The sequence below is a fragment of the Felis catus genome, chromosome A1 (genome assembly GCF_018350175.1).
Source record: "Felis catus isolate Fca126 chromosome A1, F.catus_Fca126_mat1.0, whole genome shotgun sequence".
NCBI lineage: Eukaryota > Metazoa > Chordata > Mammalia > Carnivora > Felidae > Felis > Felis catus.
In genome coordinates, this window is record NC_058368.1 from 200,360,586 (window position 1) to 200,380,113 (window position 19,528).

Genomic DNA, 19,528 nt, shown 5'->3' on the forward strand with positions numbered 1-19,528 from the left:
TCATCAGTCAGCTAGAATTGAAAACTGGGGTTTGGAGGGTTTAGCCAAGTGTTACATTTTGTCGATGTTTGCTTTTTCATATCCCTTATTATAATATTAATATTTAAACAAGAACAATAGTGTTCAACATACGACTATAATATTCCCTATATATATTTATGCTGGAGTCCATGAAAACACAATCTAATACAGTATCTGTTTGGGGATTGGATTTTATAATTTTGTTGTGAAATTTTAATTCATTATTGGCCAGAGCATTTCCAAGATGTTAATATTGAAGCTTTTTTTAACCATAATACCAGTGCCCTAACCAGCTTATCAGGGTGACTGAGAGTTAAAGATAGTGCATATAGGGGCGCCTGGGTGGCTTAGTGGGTTGAGCGCCGACTTCCGCTCAGGTCATGATCTCCGGGTTCATGAGTTAGAGCCCCACGTCGGGCTCTGTGCTGACGGCTCAGAGCCTGGAGCCTGCTTCAGATTCTGTGTCTCCCTCTCTCTCTGCCCCTTCCTCGTTGGCACTCTGTCTGTCTCTCTGTCTCTCTCTTTCTCAAAAATAAAATAAACATTAAAAAAAATTAAAGACAGTGCATATACGTAGCTGTTCCTTCACCCACACCTCCAATCCAACCATACTAGAGAGATGGCCATCATTCTGTTGCTAGACTAGTTTTCTGCTCCACTTCATTTTCCTAGTATGTTGCATGCAAACCCTTGCAGATGCCTTCGGTATTTACTCCATCTCTTATTATATTGCACAAGCTTCAGTGTCCTAATACAAAAAGATCCCTGTACCTCCTGCTCCTGTAACTGTTGCTATGGCAGCTCTGGTTTTCTGAGCTACACGGACTCACGTTTCTATGCACGGTACTGTGCGTGATATTGCTGTATTGAATTCCAGTTTGTTTTCTTTCTTTGTTGAATTCAACTACTGATACATCTAAACTTTCTTCTTTTCGTTTTAGTTTTCTTTCTGAATTTGGCAACTATTTTCAAGATTGAGCTTTTGTATTTTTGTTTTTTTGTTTTCTTCTGTTTTATTGAAGGACATACACTTATAAAAATCTAATAATATGCAAAAATAGAAGAATATAACAGTTAACCTAATTCACATTGGTCACACAGGAATAACAAATTTTAACATTAGGTCTCCTCATGTATATGCATATATTAATATATTAATAATAACAACAGTAATAACTATTAATTCTCCTCACATGTATGCATATATACAAAAGTGAAGACCCAATGAGATAATAAAATGTGATATATAGGCAGCAAAAATAATTTTATAAATATTCAGTTCAAAAAAATTCTCTCTCTGCCCCTCCCCCGCTCACATTCTGTCTCTGTCTCTCAAAAATGAATAAATATTAAAAAATAAAACCACAGAGCTAATAAATGGACCACTGCCACTTATTTCAAAAAGTTTGGAGTCTAGTCTCAATACTCACATGATATTCCTTCCTTTTACTAAATGTGATTATTCCAAGGTCTACCCACTAATAGTGAGAATTGTTCATATATTTGAACATATTGTTTCAGAACCATTATGATTAATGTGTCACTATTTTCTACATTTATGTAATATGTGAGAAACCTGATGTTTACTCAGCTTCTGGGTTCCAAGCAGGGAAAAAAAAAGACTTTCAGTTTTGATTAGTCAACTAGAGTCAGTTTAAACAGAACATCTACTCAGGGGGCATTTTTTAATGTACCATCTTCAAATGATTTAATGTGTTTTCCATGATTATCTTTGACACTTTGGATAATTAACAAACACATTTATAATTTTTGAAAGGGCTAGGATACTCTTCTTCCTAGATGATGAGAAAATTTGACTTAAAATTGTGACTGTCATCTGACTAGTTAGTGACCAGGAAGTCATCTACTAGCCACCATTTAAAAGGAGGAAAAAATCCACCAAAATATTTCTTCAGATATTTAATTGACCAAGATTATATAAAATCTTATTTTTACTTATAAATGTAACATATTTGGAAGCTTTATTAGCCCCTTCACATAATTGAGATATTGTTTTTTAGAAAAGTATAATATATATGATTATTATTATATATTATCTTGCTATTATCTTAGTGTATGTAAGATTATTATCTTATGTATAGTATATATAGAGATAATATATAAGAGATTAATCATATATATGATTTTGGTGGTGAATAGTAATGGTTAGCCTAATCAATATACTGATAATAATCTTGCTCTTCTGTGAAAATGACACTAAGGATATTCATATAACTTGTGCTCATCCTCTTGTCCACAATTTTGTCTGTCTGCATATAATCAGGAAACTGACCTGTGTATTCTCTATTCTGTCTCTTGCATATGTCTCTGACATGTAGTAAGAATTCAATAAACACTACTGACTGAATGTATTAGTTCTAGAGCCAAAGGTTTTTAAGAAGTATATATTTATGTCCCTTCCATATTTGTAGAATTTTCTCTGATGATTATTTTTTAAAGAATAATATTTTCATATGGTTCAAAATGTTAAAAAGAATAAATATTATGAAATTATGTATTTCTTATCCCTGCCTCTAAGATTTCCAATTGCCCTCCCTAGACTCAACCAATGCTATTAGTTCTTTATATATGTGTTAAAAAGCACTTTTTCATACAAACCTGGTGGCATATTCCATATGTCCACATGACTAATTACAGAAAATAGAATCTAGCTAGTTAGCTTAAAGAGAAAGATCCTTACTAAAGTATATAAATAATTCACAGAAATATTGGGATGTCTGAAGAAGAGACTTGAGGTTGAAATTCCAAGGATACTCTGAAAGCCATACCTTTTCTAGAACCAGAACTGTAAGAGAAAGTTCTAGCATTTATCCATGATTTATACAACAGCCACAGTGCCTGTGCCTGGATTCACATTACAACATGATTGCCTTACATTCTGCCACTCCTCTCACTCTCCCTAGGAAATCTCAAGCTATCTTCATATTTCAAAAGATTATTTTTTTTCCTCTGTATGGATTGGTTCTTAACAAAGGTCTATATGAATACATCTCATTGATAAGGTGAGCTATTTGGAACTCTAGCTCTTTAGGTATCAAGAAAACACATTTTTCTTAGATTTATATATATTTTGTCTTAGTTGTTATTTTTTTCCCTTTTCACTTAATGATAAATCTTGAAACTTATTTTATATAGCATATAAAGATAGTATCACTCCTTTTACTGGATATACAGTCATCCATAATATGGCCTTACTGTGGTTTATTTAATCTGCTTTAGTCGGTGGACAGTTGTGTCATTTCTGATATTTGCAATTATAACCAAAGCTTAATTAAATAACTTTTTATCTACATTACTTTTATTTTTTGCTTGCTTTTGAGAATGCCTTTGAATAAAATGCTAAAAGTGGCATTCCAAACACAAGCTCGTATGTACCTATGCATCTTCAACTCAGTAGTTCAGATAAATTAATATTCTGTGGAATGAATCTTTGATTAGTGGGAGAAGAAAGCCAGCAGAGAAAATCTTCTCTCTCCTTTTCCTGCATGTGTGATCTGAGAATCATGTGTTTACATGGTCTGCAAGATGGTCTCAAGAGATAGAGCAGTTTGCTTGATGTCAGGTGGTTGCTGGTCTGCTAGCTCATCTGGTGTTGGCTCTTTCTCAGTTCTCAGTCTCATTTCCCTTTAACCTGACTTGTTGCTTGGCATTGCACTCTTTAAGAAAGCACATAAGCTTTTACCTCATGTTCTTTTGGGGGAACCCAGTATAAGCAAGGAGACATAGAATAAACAAAATATATGAATAAAAGACATACTGTGTTAGATGATATAAGTATAATGGGGGGTGGGGAACAGGGTAGGGAGAGAGCTGAATCTCGCAGGTAAACATTACTGCAATGCAATAAATGTCATAGTTTGTTGTCCAGATCCCTCCTTCTGGACTGAATAGTTATTCTCCCAGACAACGGAAGTGTTGACAATTGTTGGGTTTCACCTAAATCTGTTTCTGAGTATTACTCTTGGTTGAAGTGTGCCATCTTCCACGGTTACACTTCTTTTCCCAGAGTGCGTGTATCCAGTAAATGGAAAATGTGGGATATAAGAGCTTGGCTACCTTGGCTCAGTTGTGGACAATTTCAAAAGACCATCCCAGCTTCAGAGCTTCCTGTGGTATATCCCAACACCTTTTATTGGAACTACTTTATAGTTTAACTCATCCCTTTGTCCAATCCTGTTGTATTCACTTTTTAATAGGTATTGCTCCTATGGGCACTCCCAATATATATCTTGCACATTAATCTCTGTCTCAGATTCTGTTTACCAAGAAACCCTACATAAGATGCTATGCAGTGATTTGCTAGAACACTGAAATTCAGATGACTTCCATACGGTGTGGTCCAGTTTATTGCCCCAAGTGCTCTCTAATCCTGCCTTGGTCGTGCCAGGTCTTCCCCCAAAATACCCAACTTCTCTTACTCACTAGAGGTCCTAAAACTCTGACAGGGCCTAAATTAGTAAAATATGCACAGTTGCAAACCAAGATTTGACTATAAGTTTTGACTTTCAAATTCTAAATTCTTTGTAATGTATTTAGATGGCGGCATCTCCATTGCCACACTCATCCATGATTATGTGTAAATGACAATGTAAACCAGTGAGAAGGCACATTCTCTTATATCTCTGGTTTTCAGAATGAGAAGAAAAAATATTTTATAAAGGCTGCTGTTGAAACAAAGTATTTTTTACTGAGACAGCAGATATATGAGTGAAATATATGGATGAATGGATAGATAGTAGTTATATACATGCATGCAAACATAATTGTTGTGCTTTTGATTAAGAACAGATCTCATAAATTAAAATAACTAAAAATTGTTGATTGATTATCTATGGGAAAGTATGGTATAAAGGTGCCACATTAAAAAGTTGGAATACGAAAACAACCCATGACATAATAATATTAATCTTTTAAATAATAGCAAATTTTTAGTTGTTATAATTTAAGTAGTCAATACTACATAGCAATCATTTCTTGATTTTAATAATTCATATGTATTAAAATAGACATTATTTAAAGAAACACTAACAGAAGAGTAAGTAGCTATGGACTTCACCCCCTTTAAAAACATATGAAGCCACTTCTAAATTTCACTTCTGTTATTATTACTAATTTACTCGATATAGAAGGCTGTCTTTAAGAGCAGGTTTTTCCCATTTTAGTTTTAAAATTAAAATTAAATAATGATCCTTTATTAAAATGATGGTGATAAGACATTTTAAACATTAATACAGTAAAATAAAAAGTTGCCAATGCTATGTATGGACTATTATTTTTGTTGCTGATATTTACTCTTTTTCAAATCCCAGAAATTTAGGCATTTGGTCTGACAAGATTTTGCTTCTTTTTTCAGAAGCAAAGCCAACATCAAAGAGTATAATACTACTGACAAGAGATCAATTATTGAAGGTTTCTTCATTTATAGCTCTACAACTTAGCTTTTAAGATATTTAGGATATATAAAGGACAAGATGTGTAAATTGATGTAAATATAAAATGCTATGCACTTGCAGTATTCTCCACTGTATTACAGGGCTAATTTCAAATTCACTGATTTTAGAGTGAGTGTTCTTAGCATTGATGTCACTGATGATTTTAGGTTAAGAGAGCGCTAGATTTGTGGAATGATAAACACAAATGGGAAGAGAAACGTTCCAGTCAGCAAGGAGTGCAGCAGGGTGGTTATCGTGTCCTTGTAATCTTGATAGTGTCTTCCAGGAGACTTCTGGTGTTAAACTCCTCTGGAATCAGCTTTCACCTGTGGGGCCTGGCAACAGATTGTGCCAAAGTCTGACAAAGCTCCCTGGAGGCCGTACTGCTCCCGGTCACCATATGGCCTGAAAGGGCTTTTCACATGTTACAGTATTCTCCGGTCAGGTCTTCTGGCTAATCTTCAGAGTACATTCTTAATCTCATGAACCTAATTATCTGTAAAGAACAGTTTAAGGGGTGCTCCTTAGGCTTACTCATACTAGTCCCTGTACTTTTATTATCAGAGGGCATATATAACTCTCATCATCCAGTGATTACATTTTGGCTTTGAAAGTGTATTCCAAGAAGGATTGAAAGGATTATTCATTTCCATGGTGATCTGTGTGTCCATTATTGATCATAAACACCAATTTCAATGCCTCATTCACATTTTCAGAATACCTTAGCTTTCACATACTTGTTAAATGTTCATGTTTCACCTAGAAGCTATAGGGAAATGCTGAATTCCTACCAGAGACCAATCTCAAACAAGTGCTTTTAGGATTTCTATAAAAAGAATTTGCTCTCATGTTGTATATCAGAAGCATATAAATGGGAGATGCATTGTTGATTATATTTTAATCTCTTCACAACTCTGCTCTGATTACCTTTTTTGTTTGTTTGTTTTTTTTAAACAACAAGCATAGGCTCTGAAGTGATTGTTTTTACAATGTTCATACCTGATGCTGTGATTACAGTTTAGCCATCATGAACTATGTTATGTGAATGAAGAGGGACTGAGCTAACACAACACCAAGTTCCTTTATCAAGAAGGGTATGTTCCTCCCCATATCATGGATAGTCACATTCCAAGCAACAACACAATGACAAGTGACCTTATTCCTTAACACACAAATGTTCAAATAGTAAACAGATAAAAAATAAAAATCTCTCATTATAAAATGCTTAATGTAAGTTTATGGAAAGGTTATATGCAGTTAAACTTGCAACAGTCTATTACTCTAACAGATATGCACACAGTATACTATTTCCACTAAATTTTGATCACTAAAAATAGGTCCTTATTCTTGTAATGATATATTGGACCGAGGTAATAATTTAAGTCAAAATACATCTCCCCCCCCAAAAAAAACCAGGTAAAATGTTTAATCAGGTGAAATGTCAAATAGCAAATAGTTCTAGTAAGCTAAATGCCTGCAGTAGCCTTCTCATTGAATTAAATAACCAGTATTACTATTATTATTTGCATATAGTAACCTATCAAGGAATAGCACTTTTAGAAAATGTTATATAAAAAAATTAAATATTCAACTATTTGGGCTAAGAAATATGCTTGAATAAAATGCATGGTAATAAATCAGTTAGTGTAACAAGTAAACTTTCAAAGTATTATCCTAATAGCTGGACAGCCACAAACAGAAGAGTTAGAGATACCATTGGATGGAATACAGAATTCAGACAGGAGAGCAGTTGGTAACACTTCTGGGACTAAATCACTCCAGACATCACTAGCCTCATTGTCCCACCTCTACTCCTTTAAATGAACCTTTAATAGGTTCATTTGGTAATGCGCTGGAAGGGGAGAAAAGTCCTGAACCCCAGCTGCACTGCTCATTCACCTGTGCAAACAACTTGAACTTGACTTCTCTCCAAATGGTTTCCTAGTAATCTTCCCAATGTACAGCTGCTATATATAAAACATGAATTACAGTAGAGAAGGTCCTGCTGTGTTGTGAATCACAGTGCACTCGACCACATTTTAGCAGGTTGTGGATGAAAAGAATAAAATGTCTGCAAACGCCTGTTCTGTCCCCTTTTCCAGCTGGTAAAGTCAACGCATGGCAGCTTCCTGGATGCTTTATTCTGTATCCAGCTGTACTAGATAGGACCTGTTCCATTCCCTTGCCATCCTTTAGTGTAAAAATAAATGGTAAAGAGCATCTTTCCTTTTTTGAGGCGCTAAGGGCCAAATCAATTGCCTAATCAAGTGAAAACAAAACATCTGTGATGTATGAAAGGGAGGGTGGCTTTCTCTGGAGATTTTTATAAACTGATTAAGTCAGGGCACTGCTAATCCTCTATCCTGCACTTCAGATGTTCCATTGACAAGGAAGATCAGAATGAAAAGATAATGGTTATGTCACCAGCATGCAATAAACAACCTGTGAAGAGCCAGCAGAGGTTCAGAAATGTTCCCATTACAAATGTAAATGTGAACTTTAGCAATGGGGCTGGAGAACACTGTGAGAGACGCCTGCCTCTGTGTCAAGAAGATACAAAGGAGAGAAAAACAGAAAAAAGAGCTTATTCTAATAACATAAGACATCAATTCCCAAGTGCTTATCATATTAAGTTTAGGATATGTGAATTTGACATGATAACATCTGTTCTACTTAATCTTAGAGTTGTTTTGGACCTTAAATTAGATATTTTGAAAGTGCTTTTTACAATTCAAAGGAGTCCCACGCAAATGGTAGTTGTAAATTGGCAGAATCGTACATGAATTAAATCAAGTTCTAGAGAAAGTTTAAAGAGAGAAGCTCTCGTTATACTAGCTCATAGGATCCAAGTTATGCATTAGAAGGAATCATGGAGTAAGTCAGACGTTAGGGTTTGGGTTCATACCCAAACAAACCCATACATACCTGTTTATCTATAGACCTGAGTACTTAATGCTCTGTACACACATTCTTCAGGTAGCAAAATTCCTTTAAATGTTACTTCCATAATAGAAGTTACTTCTACCTTTTAGTTCTACATACCAGATAAATATGAAAGATGTTAAGTTTTTAGAAAAAAATAAACTTGCAGCAAGCAAGAAAATATCATAAGAATAAGGTGGCATTATTATTAAAAGGTCAATTGAAATGATTACATACATTCTGACAAAGGGATAATTAGAAATAAGTGCATTTTATTTTTATCCTGTGCTAATTTATAATCTTTTCTGGTCATTCAATATTGAAAGCAATAGGAAAACTAGAATTGCTAACATACTAAGAATAAACACATATGATGGAAAATGATAAATTTTGAGAATTACAATAGCTATTTCGCTCAGGTAAAAAATGATTTATCAGAGGGGACACAAAGATTAGTAAGTTATTTTTCCTATGCTTGGGAACTTTACAACCATGTAAGAAAGAAACATAAGTAAATATGTAATAATGATACAATGCTAAAAGTGCTCTGACAGCTGGGAACATATAGGGTGCTATGGGAGGAGAAAGGAGAAACAAAATACCCAAGTTGGGAGCAGAAAGACAGGAAAGGAGGAAATGATGTTTGGTGTTAGTTTTTAATATGAAAGAAAATTACTGAACAAAGAAGGTAGGGAGACATTTCAGACAGAGAAAGTAGCATGTGTGAAAACTTAGATGCGTGAGATGTCATTACTCTTTAGTAGTTCAGGGTGATTGGCTCCCAGGGAGTGAAGAGGGACCTCAGAGAAAATAAGGATAGATACATAAGTAAGGGTCAGATCTGAAGAATTGTGTTTACTTGCTGTGGAATTTGAACTTCTGCTTAAGGATTTAGGTATCACATAGTGGTAAGCATATAGTACATACTTTAAAAGATTTGTTGCATGAATTCATGAAAAGTTCTTGGTGATATTTGGTCAGATGTGCATTTTAGAAAGGTCAGTCTTAGCAGTGTGGAGACTGGATTAGATAGCTGATGTTCTGGGCAACAGGACCAGTTAGGAATCTGTTGCATGAAATGGCCAAGAATGATGAGGACTTGAACCAAAGAGGAGGCCATGGAGTTGAAGTGTAGTCACTATTTTAACCTGTATAGGAGGTAGAATCAATAGTGTCTGAAGGCAGATTACATTGGAGAGTTCAGGGTTCAGTGCTGTTTTGAAATACAACGCGTGTGTGTGCACGTGCGCATGCACGCGCACATACACACACACACACACACACACTTATTCTAGATAGATGTAACTTCTCTAGACTGGCAAACAAGAAACGGCCTTGTCAAAAAGGTAGGGTGTGCTTTCCTTCTGCTTGATGGAGCACAGACACACAAGGCATAAAACTTGGAGAGCCGAGTGTAAACTAGGTTTCAACCCCAATTTGTCATCTCAACTGGACGCCTTTGTGCAGTGCACAAACAGTACCATCTTATATGGCAGCCTTAGTGGGATGATTCTCAGATTTCTGACGTGAATTATCTTCATCACTAGGATGCAATTTACTGAAGGAAGAAAGTCATCTGGAAGAGCAAATTTTGGGAAAAGAATGATGTTTGCTTGAAACTTCTTGAATTTGGTGTGTCTGAATACATGCAAATGAAGATCTCTAGATTTCCATTTAAAATATGGGTTTGCAATTTAGGAAATTGACTTGAAACTGTGAGTTTATTAATGGAAGAGAGTTACTTGGATGAAGTGGTTCCAAATTTTCTCTTTAGGACTATCTTTGGATGACAATGTGATTGGAAGTAGAGAGAATGAGCATTTAGAGATTGTGGTGATTAGAATGATCAAAACCAAAAATGAGGCAGTAAGTGCCATAATCTGGTGTTAAGGAAGGTCAAGGTCAAAAGGGTTTTAGAGGATTTGCCACCTAAGAAGTAATTGTGACCTGCTTAGGCCAAAAAAAAAAGTGTGATGATAGAAGCAGTAGGTATGCTGGCGTGGGTTTATTTTGTTTTGTGTGTGTTCAGAATAATCTGTATCCTGAAAGTCCATTTTCTTCATTGCTTTGCTTTAGCAATGTGTATTAAAGCATTATGTATCAATTTTTTAATGTTTATTTATCCTTGAGAGGGAGAGACAGAGCACAAGTGGGGGAGGGGCAGAGAGAGAGGGAGACACAGAATCCGAAGCAGGCTCAAGGCTCTGAGCTGTCAGCACAGAGCCCGACATGGGGCTCGAACCCACAAACTGTGAGATCATTACCTGAGCCGAAGTCAGACACCCAACCAACTGAGCCACCCAGGCGCCCCTGAAGCATTATACATTAAAACAACAGTAGTGTGCTTTTATTAGAACTTTCTCTTCAGGTTTGCCTTCTATATATTTCAGTAACAGCCACATGATAGAAAATGGTCTTCCATTTTGGAAAAAGCAGCAATGAAATCACAAAATAATGGGATATTTGATATTAAATGTATCTTCATAAATTTATACATTCATTAATCTATTCTATTCTACTTATCTATGTATTTATGTGACTTAGGAAGCAAACAAGTGTGTAAGGATTGAGTGATAGCCAGGCTTCAAGATGGCTTTCAATGAAACCCACTTCTTGATATTCACATCCTTATGTAGTCCCTTCCCACATTGTACCAGAGTGATCTGTGTGACCAATAGGATGTGTCAGAATTGTGAAACGTCACTTGTGAAATTAGGTTATGAAAGACTGTGGCTTCCATTCTGGTATCCTCTCTTTCTTGGATTACTCCTTCTGGGAGCTGCTACCTACCATGTCATGAGCAGCCCTGTGATGAGCAACTGAGGATTGCCAACAACCTCTGCTTAGCAGTGGGTCCCTCTTCCCTCGTTGAGCTTCTGTATGGTTGCAGTCAGGGCTAACAGCTTTGCCACAACATCTCATGAGACCTTGACACAGAACTACCCAACAGACTGCTTCCAAATCCTTGAACTTCAGAAATTATGTAAAATAACATATATGTGTTATTTTAACTATAAAGTTTTGGAGTCATTTGTATATAGCATTAGATATTTAATACATATTTGGATCATCTCAATTTTGATACGTTTATAAATTCCTTTCTTCAAGGAATATAATCTAGATAATCATATAACCTGGATATATTGTATATAGTTATTTTTTACTCAATGTATGCTTTAAGACTAAAGTAAATTTCTTTCTTTTTTTTCCTGAGAATTCTAAGGTTTAGATAATCCAGTTAGGGACTCAAGTTAGTTAGCCTTCAGCATCTTACTTTTTTAGGGTGGCTTATTGGTGGTAGTGCTTCAACAATGATCTAGAAGCTAGATGCTAAAGCGTCTCTTTCTCCACATTGTGTGTACATGACATTCTTCCTGATATTCTTCTCTCCAGGTTTGCGAATGACACTGTACCTTCAGAGCAGCTGTGGGGCTAAGAAGAGTGGAGGCAGAGAGGAAGGGAATTCCCTCCACACTCTTTCCCTTTCCACTCACCCCTTTTTCTAGACTTTCTTTCATTTTCCCTTCTTTCCCCCCTTTCTCTCCCTCCTGCCATTCTTGGCCTCTTGTTTCTCCCCTCAAATTAAATAATATTTTTGGAGTGAAGGCAGGAGGGCACCCCTGCTGTTTGTGCACCTTTCAGGTGATTAATGAAAATACCATGACAAGACGCCAAGTGTGCTCCCCTTGGCCTTTTTAGTGAAGGCAGCCACTCTCACAGGGAACCAGAGACTCCTGGAGACATTTTAACCTCTGGGTGGTAAAATAAACAAACAAACAAATCTTTATACGGGTGCCTGTATATAATATAGATAGAGATATATACACAGACATGCAAGCATACTCAGACACATGGATTTCTAGAGCTTTCCAAATACTTTTCATAAAAATATAAAAATATGCAAAAATTACATGACTTGATGTATAGATGGAGTTGAATTTATAGGACAATATGGGCTACCTAAAGTTCTTATCAAGCTAATTGTATTTTGCCAAAAAAAAATTCTTTCTGACTGGTGACTTGGGTTAAGTACAGTTTTTAAATGCTAGGTTCAAATCCATGCAAGTGTATCATGTGCACAGTAATTCTCAATTGTTATAAAAATTATGTCCATTATGCTACTTGCTGGGATTCCAGTAATCATCTAAATTCCATAAAACTTAAATTTTCAAATTATCCTCAGTAATTTAAATGTGTTATTAGGCCTTTCATGAAGCATTTTTCTTCTCTGAAGAAAACAAGCTAAGTTTCTCAAAAGCACTGCAGGATAAGTTATAAGTGACTTTCACTTGTAATTTGCAGATGCTGTAATAGGAATTTTCCTTTTACCACCATCTAGGTTCAACTGTTTTGCATTCTAATTTGCAAGTAAAAAGTTTGAAACTTGGTACAGAAGTTTGTGAGGACTTTAAGAGATTTAAGGTATATTTTTTCAAAAGAGTCAGAAATTGGGCATGAAAATGAGGATGCGATTTCTGATAAAAAAGGGGAAGAATATATAGAAAGGGATGAGGGAGTATAAATATCTTTTATTTGACATCTTACATTTTAGAAGCAGAAAATTACATCCTTAGGGGTTTGCCTGTGTCCTATACACAAACATGTTTTAGGCTCTATTTTAACTCATTTTTGTACAGTAAATGATAAATGTCAATAGATACCCTATGGAGGGAAAAAAAGATTCAGATTTCTGCCTCTTGTGATGTTGATGATTCAGATGTGACATTTGAGACAGTGAGCATCATAGTGTTATCAAGAAGATGATATAAGGCTGGAGATGTCTTCATCTCCATAAGACATACACCAACATGGCATCAGTGCACCACCTTGGAGAAAACGGATTTTCTTCACAAGAGTCACAGAGATTCATAGAACAAAGTTGAATAAAAGAACACAGCTGCCACTTTGACTTGAGTCCTTATTGCCATGTAGGAATAGATTACTTACAGATCAGGTTAGTAATGTTTAACATTAACGGCTCTTCAATGAGCATGAGTATTAGTTTGATTGAATTGTTTACACTTCTCACACAATAATTCAGATTACCATAATAGATTAATGATCTCAAATGCCTGATAATTCAGTCAATGGTAAGTATTTCCTAAGAATGATAAATGTCACAATTGGAAGGGACTGTATATATTCTCAGGTCTAGAACCATCATTCAGGAGTGGAAACTAAATCTGAGATGTGAAATTAATACTATAAGAACACATGGCTAAGGAACTATTCCTAGTGATCCTTCAGATCTGTCTTGTGCCACCTGTTGAGGGCCCCAATTTCTTTGGAAGAATCAAAAGCCAAAAATAAAAACAAAAACAAAACAAAAACAAAACCATTGTATGAACACAGAAACCATAGAAAAATAATATTTTCCTCACACTAGTCGAATCCTTTCTAAAAGTAGGTAGGAGAGCAATCATATAAAATGCATAATTTCTATATACTGCATAGACATAAAAATATCTCAAATTAAAAATGCTATTGTCATATTAAAACTTAGAAGGGTTTAAAAAGCTGAAATTTTCTTTAATTAACATTTTCTTGAATTTAACAAACATTAGGTTTATTGTGTTGCAAGAGAGGTAGTATAAGATAGGGATTTAGGACTCAGGGTCTAGTAGCACAGCTTCATGATTCAAGTCCAAGATGACACAAGACAAGGTTATTTTTTTTAAATGTTTATTTATTTTTGAGAGAGCGAGAGAGAGAGAGAGGAAGGGAGAAAGAAAGAGGGAGACACAGAATCCAAAGTAGGCTCCAGGCTCTGAGCTGTCAGCACAGAGAGCTTCACGGGGCTTGAACTCGTGAACCACAAGATCATAACCTGAGCCAAAGTCAGCCACTCAACTGAGTGAGCCACCCAGGCGCCCCAAGACAAGGTTATTTATTTTGAGAGAAGGTATGGAAATTCTCCTCTCATTTTATCTTTTCTAAGATGGGACAAGTAATGCTATTTGCCTCATAGGGTTGTTATGAGAAGTAACAAGCTGATGTGTAAGTATGGTATGTATTATTATGCCCATATTAGCACATAGTAAGTTATCAACAGGTTGTTAGGTTTTATTATTTAAAAGCCTCCTTATAATTACTAATATAAAAGGCTTTATTTAAAGGAGAGTACTTTTACTTTGCTTTATTGCTGTACTTAATCAGCATTATTGAAATAGTTTTCTATAGTTTGCAAATATGTATCATTTTGGGGAGAGAAATAATTGATCAATGGTATTTATCAAGAATATACTTTTTGGGGCACCTGGGTGGTGGCTCAGTTGGCTAAGCATCTGACTCTTGATTTCAGCTTAGGTCATGGTTCATGGATTTCCTGCATTGGGCTTGGCACTGACAGTGTGGAGCTTGCTTGGGATTCTCTCTCACTTTTTGCCTCTTTCTCGCTGTCCCTAAAAAATAAATAAACTTAAAAAAAAGAATATACTTTTTGATTTCCACAAAATAGAATTTATAATGCAACAATATAATAATAATATAATACAACAATATATGTTAATATATATACTTTGTATATATATATGTGTATGTACTATACTATACATAAAGTATATATATGTATATGCACAAATAAGCACACACACATTTCTTATATAGTGGAGAAAGATTTGTTATATTGTTCTCCTGGAATGCTTTGCCTTTAAAGATAAACTGTAAATTCTGTTGCAAGAACATTTCCTGAAGTATGGGTCATGTTATTAAAAGGAAAATATATGTGAATGTGGGCTGAAAACCCCCCACAATAATTGCCATGTTAATAATGACTGTATCTATGGCTATAACGTGCAATATTTAGTAGCTGTGATTTGGTAGATTAACAAAAGAAAGCTCTAAATGAATCAATTAGGTTTTTAACAAAGGAAATATATTTTTGTATTTTGCACCGTAGCAATTTCCATAGATGGTAGCAATTTACAACAAGGATTAATAATACAAATTTGAGTTTCCTGGAAGGGGTCCACATGCAGAGTGTTTCTTTGCCACACAGTTCTGACAAACAATAGGCAACTATTCATTACTTTTACTGTGTATTATTATTACTTCAGCTTAAGATGGGGACAGCAAGATCCTCCAAATTGGATATGGTCTAAGAGGCTTGAAAGAACAATGCTTCCAAATGATCCTTATTGTATATCAGAAGTCATGGTATGTCCAGGGAGAATGCGTAGCTGAAGGTGGGCTGGGAAGGAGCCCCAGGAGAATGCTCCACGTCATGTCGCCCACTGACATACAATTACAAGGCTTTGAATCCGATCCATGACACAATCCATGGTGATTACAGCACTCAGAGAAGCCAAAAGACAGATGAAAATGCTTAATTTGCTTGTTCTCAAATGTGGCAATTTGCCTAATGAATGAAATTGACTTCATAAAATGTCAGGGTTATCTTTTAGTTTCAAATCTGGAATGCAAGCATACCATAGATCCCAGTGTTGGTAGCTATAATGGATTCAAAGTGAGGCACAAACAGAGTGCCTCATGACTTCAGTTTTACAGAAAAACAGGTCAAAATAAACAGAAGAGTTGGTCAGCACAAAGGTTTTGCTGACAGAGTAAGAGAGAATCTGAAATCCTGGTCAACCAAGATTATCTCTAAACACCTGCACAAAAGGATATAGAGTTGTAGTTTATTCGACCATTTCCTTTCATTTCAGCATCTTTCAACAACATATTACATTGCCTGAGTGTCACGTGAATTCTGTAAGAAGTACAGAAAGAAAGATTACCAAGTCTATTTTACATGACAGAAAAGCCCCAGAATGTAGAAGGGAAAATCTGCAGATCTCGCGGGTAATGGGCGGTGGTGGTGTGTCTGGGGAAGGCAGAAATTTTAAAAAATTTAAATGTGTTTTCTGAATTTAGAGCAGAAAAAAAGAATCCATAATCATCTTAAATCAAAATGTAGCTAAAGACATGATTCTAATATGACAGTGTAGGAAAAGCAAGAATTAAAGGCTGAAGACCTGTATTTCAAAGTATAAAAGGCTTATTACTCTAGGTCTGTTTTCTGTCAAATGTTTCCCTACCCATTCTCATCCATTTTTCAATTTGGCATTCCCTTATACTGCAAAGCAGGTGTCTTGCTCTGCAATAGCAGGGGTATGCGTTTCAGAAGGTCCCACGGGGAATAATTTATCATGCAAGATTACTTCATGACTAATGATGATCTCTATAAACATTCAGGTGCAACTTGACTGCCTGGTTGGTGGTGGTCCAACCTGGTGACAGTTGGCATGTGTTTTATCTCGTCTCACCTTCCACATTCTCAGCATAGGCTAATAAATGCTAGAAGGAAGCACTGGGATGTTATAAGGAATAAAATGAATAGAAGCTAGTCAATAAAATTGCTACAAATAAAACCTTGAACATAGGACTTTATCATCTCTGGTTTTATCAGTGACATCAGAGGTCCTTTTGAAGCTGTATTGCAAACCTAAAATATTGGCCGCTGGATACTATAAGATAACAAGGAGCTCATTCCAGCCCAACTTATGACTGGGAGTGTGCTAATATGCTACTCTAGCTAAAGCTTCAAATCTACAGATAATAATGCGTTTAAAATGCTGTGGCATGTGTAAACACTATATGAATATGAGGAGTTTTTTATATTACTGTAATATTTAAGTCATATATCTTATTAGATAAACATTCTAAACAAGCTGAGTTTAATAACTGGTCCTAGTCATTTTGAGCTCATTCAGCTACATCAGCAAAGGAGCAAACACATGAAACAAATGTGTTTCTGACCTAAAAAAACCCCCACAAATTGTATTTTTTTATTAAAAAATTTTTAAAATGTTTTACTTATTTTTGAGAGAAAGAGAGACAGAGCATGAGTGGGGGAGGGTCAGAGAGGGAGGGAGACACACAGAATCCGAAACAGGCTCCAGGCTCTGAGCTGTCAGCACAGAGCCCGATGCAGGGCTTGAACTCAGGAACAATGAGATCATGGCCTAGGCTGAAGTCAGACGCTCAACCAACCGAGCCACCCAGGCACCACACAAATTGTATTTTGATATTAGTATGTATAGCCTAAGAAGATGCAACTTATGAAAGAACTATTAAACTGATAATTTATAATTCTGAGCATAATTAAAATAAAAAATAACATTTTAGCAGTAGAAATTGAAATTCTACACAATTTCTAGAAAAATATCTAGTACATTTTAGGTTGTAGATAAATCATACAGAAATATTTTCATGAAAATGGAAACATTTCCTAGCACCACCTCCTTATGGCATCCAACATAATCTGCAACTTATGCAAGCAAATAAAACAAAATTTTTCAGTTTTCTACTTTTTTGATAGATGAATTAGTGTTTTTCTAAATGGCCAAAATTTACAAGCTCATTGTTTCTTCTGTCTTTCTAATGAACATTGAAATGACGAAGCTCTTGAAAACTGCAAAATAACTAGAAGAAATGCAGATAAGAACATTAATTTAGGTGGTAGGCTGCCTGGCTGTGGACCCTAGCTCTTCTCTGCCAGCTCCATTATTTTGGACAAATGACTTGGCAACTCTGTCCCCCAGTTGCTGCTTCAACTGTAAATTCGGGGTAACAATAGTGCCCATTTTTGGGGATTATTGTGAATATTAGAAGTTATGTGTAAAGAATTAAGAATTTCCAACACATAGGCTGTGTTCAACAATTATTAGATGTTAATATTTGTTAGATGTTAATTAGATGTTAATATTATTTATCTTACTTCTTTTTAAATGATTTTCACGCTTCAAAAAAAATAGCATCAGAACTTGGCAACTGTAATGAGGTGTGTTGTAGCAACCTTTAAACTCTACATAGACTTAATTAGTACTTGCTTCATGCACCACAGTGACTCCAGGACCCAGCCCAGTGCCTGACACACTGGGTATAGTCAATGCCTGTCCAATGTATGAACAAATGAATATGTTAATAAACTTGACCTCAAGGCCAAGGGAAAACCCTGTGTTGTTTCCTCTTTGGCCAGGAAGAGCCATGGAGGCTTCTAAAAACTAGGGTCAGGTTTGTCTCAGTTGCCTTGTATCACTGTGTCCCATCTGTTTTGTCCTCAGAGCTTGCCCTACCATTGACTGAACATTCTAGTTTGGCATCCCAACACTTCAGAATCCTGATTATAAACTTCTGTGTTGATTTTCATGGTCAAGTTTGAGAACCTGGAATAGGTAGGACATGGCTTAAGATATAAGATATGTGCAGACCTCCAAGAACACTAAACACTAATTCTAAAAGTACCGAGGTATATCTACTAGTATATGCTAGTGTTATAAATATATACTCTCACTTAATCTTCATACAAATCCTACAAGATTATTATCTCCATCGTATATAGATGAAAGAAGTGAACACTAAGAAGGTTAAATTAACTATCTGAGATCCACAGTTCGGTTAGGTATCACAATCACAACTAATAACTAATAGTTATTGAGTGCTAAGTAAATACTGGACACCTTAATTTGTATGTATGCATTTGCAATGCATGGAGTAGGTACTATTATTACAGTTGGAGAAACTGAGGGTAAAAAAGACTAAGTAATTGAATCCAAGTCACACACTTAATAAATGTCACTGCCAGAATTCAAATCTAGGCAATTTCACTGCAGAATCCACATACTTAATGATTTTGATGCAGGGATTGCCACTATAGGGTCAGTGCTAAGACTTATTCTATTTTATTTTAAGCCCATATGTTTTTAAAATTCTTTTTCAATGTTTATTTATTTTTGAGAGACGGAGGCAGAGCATGAGTGGGGGAGGAGCAGAGAGAGAGGGAGACACAGATCTGAAGCAGGCTCCAGGCTCCGAGCTGTCCACACAGAGCCTGACGTGGGGCTCGAACCCACGAACCATGAAATCATGACCTGAGCCGAAGTCAGATGCTTAACCGACTGAGCCACCCAGGCGCCCCTTTAATTTTTTCTTTTTTTATCTCATTTACAAATGTTATGTACTTTAAATATATATATACTATATATATATTTATTTATATTTTATATATACTTATATATATATTTATATATACTATATATATATTTATTTATATATAATATATATATTTATATATACTATATATATTTATTTATATTTTAGTCATATATATACTTTATATACATATTAAGTCA

General features: G+C 35.5%; 1 long non-coding RNA gene and 1 other non-coding gene across 2 annotated transcripts in view; one reads left to right on the forward strand and one right to left on the reverse strand.

Annotated features, from left to right (window-relative positions):
- The window catches only part of LOC123380039, a 192,733-nt gene that overhangs the window by 157,124 nt on the left and 16,081 nt on the right, over window positions 1–19,528 (forward strand). The window lies entirely within an intron of this gene.
- TRNAR-UCG lies at window positions 19,225–19,309 on the reverse strand. Its single transcript has one exon. It is a non-coding gene; the product is annotated as a tRNA-Arg (tRNA).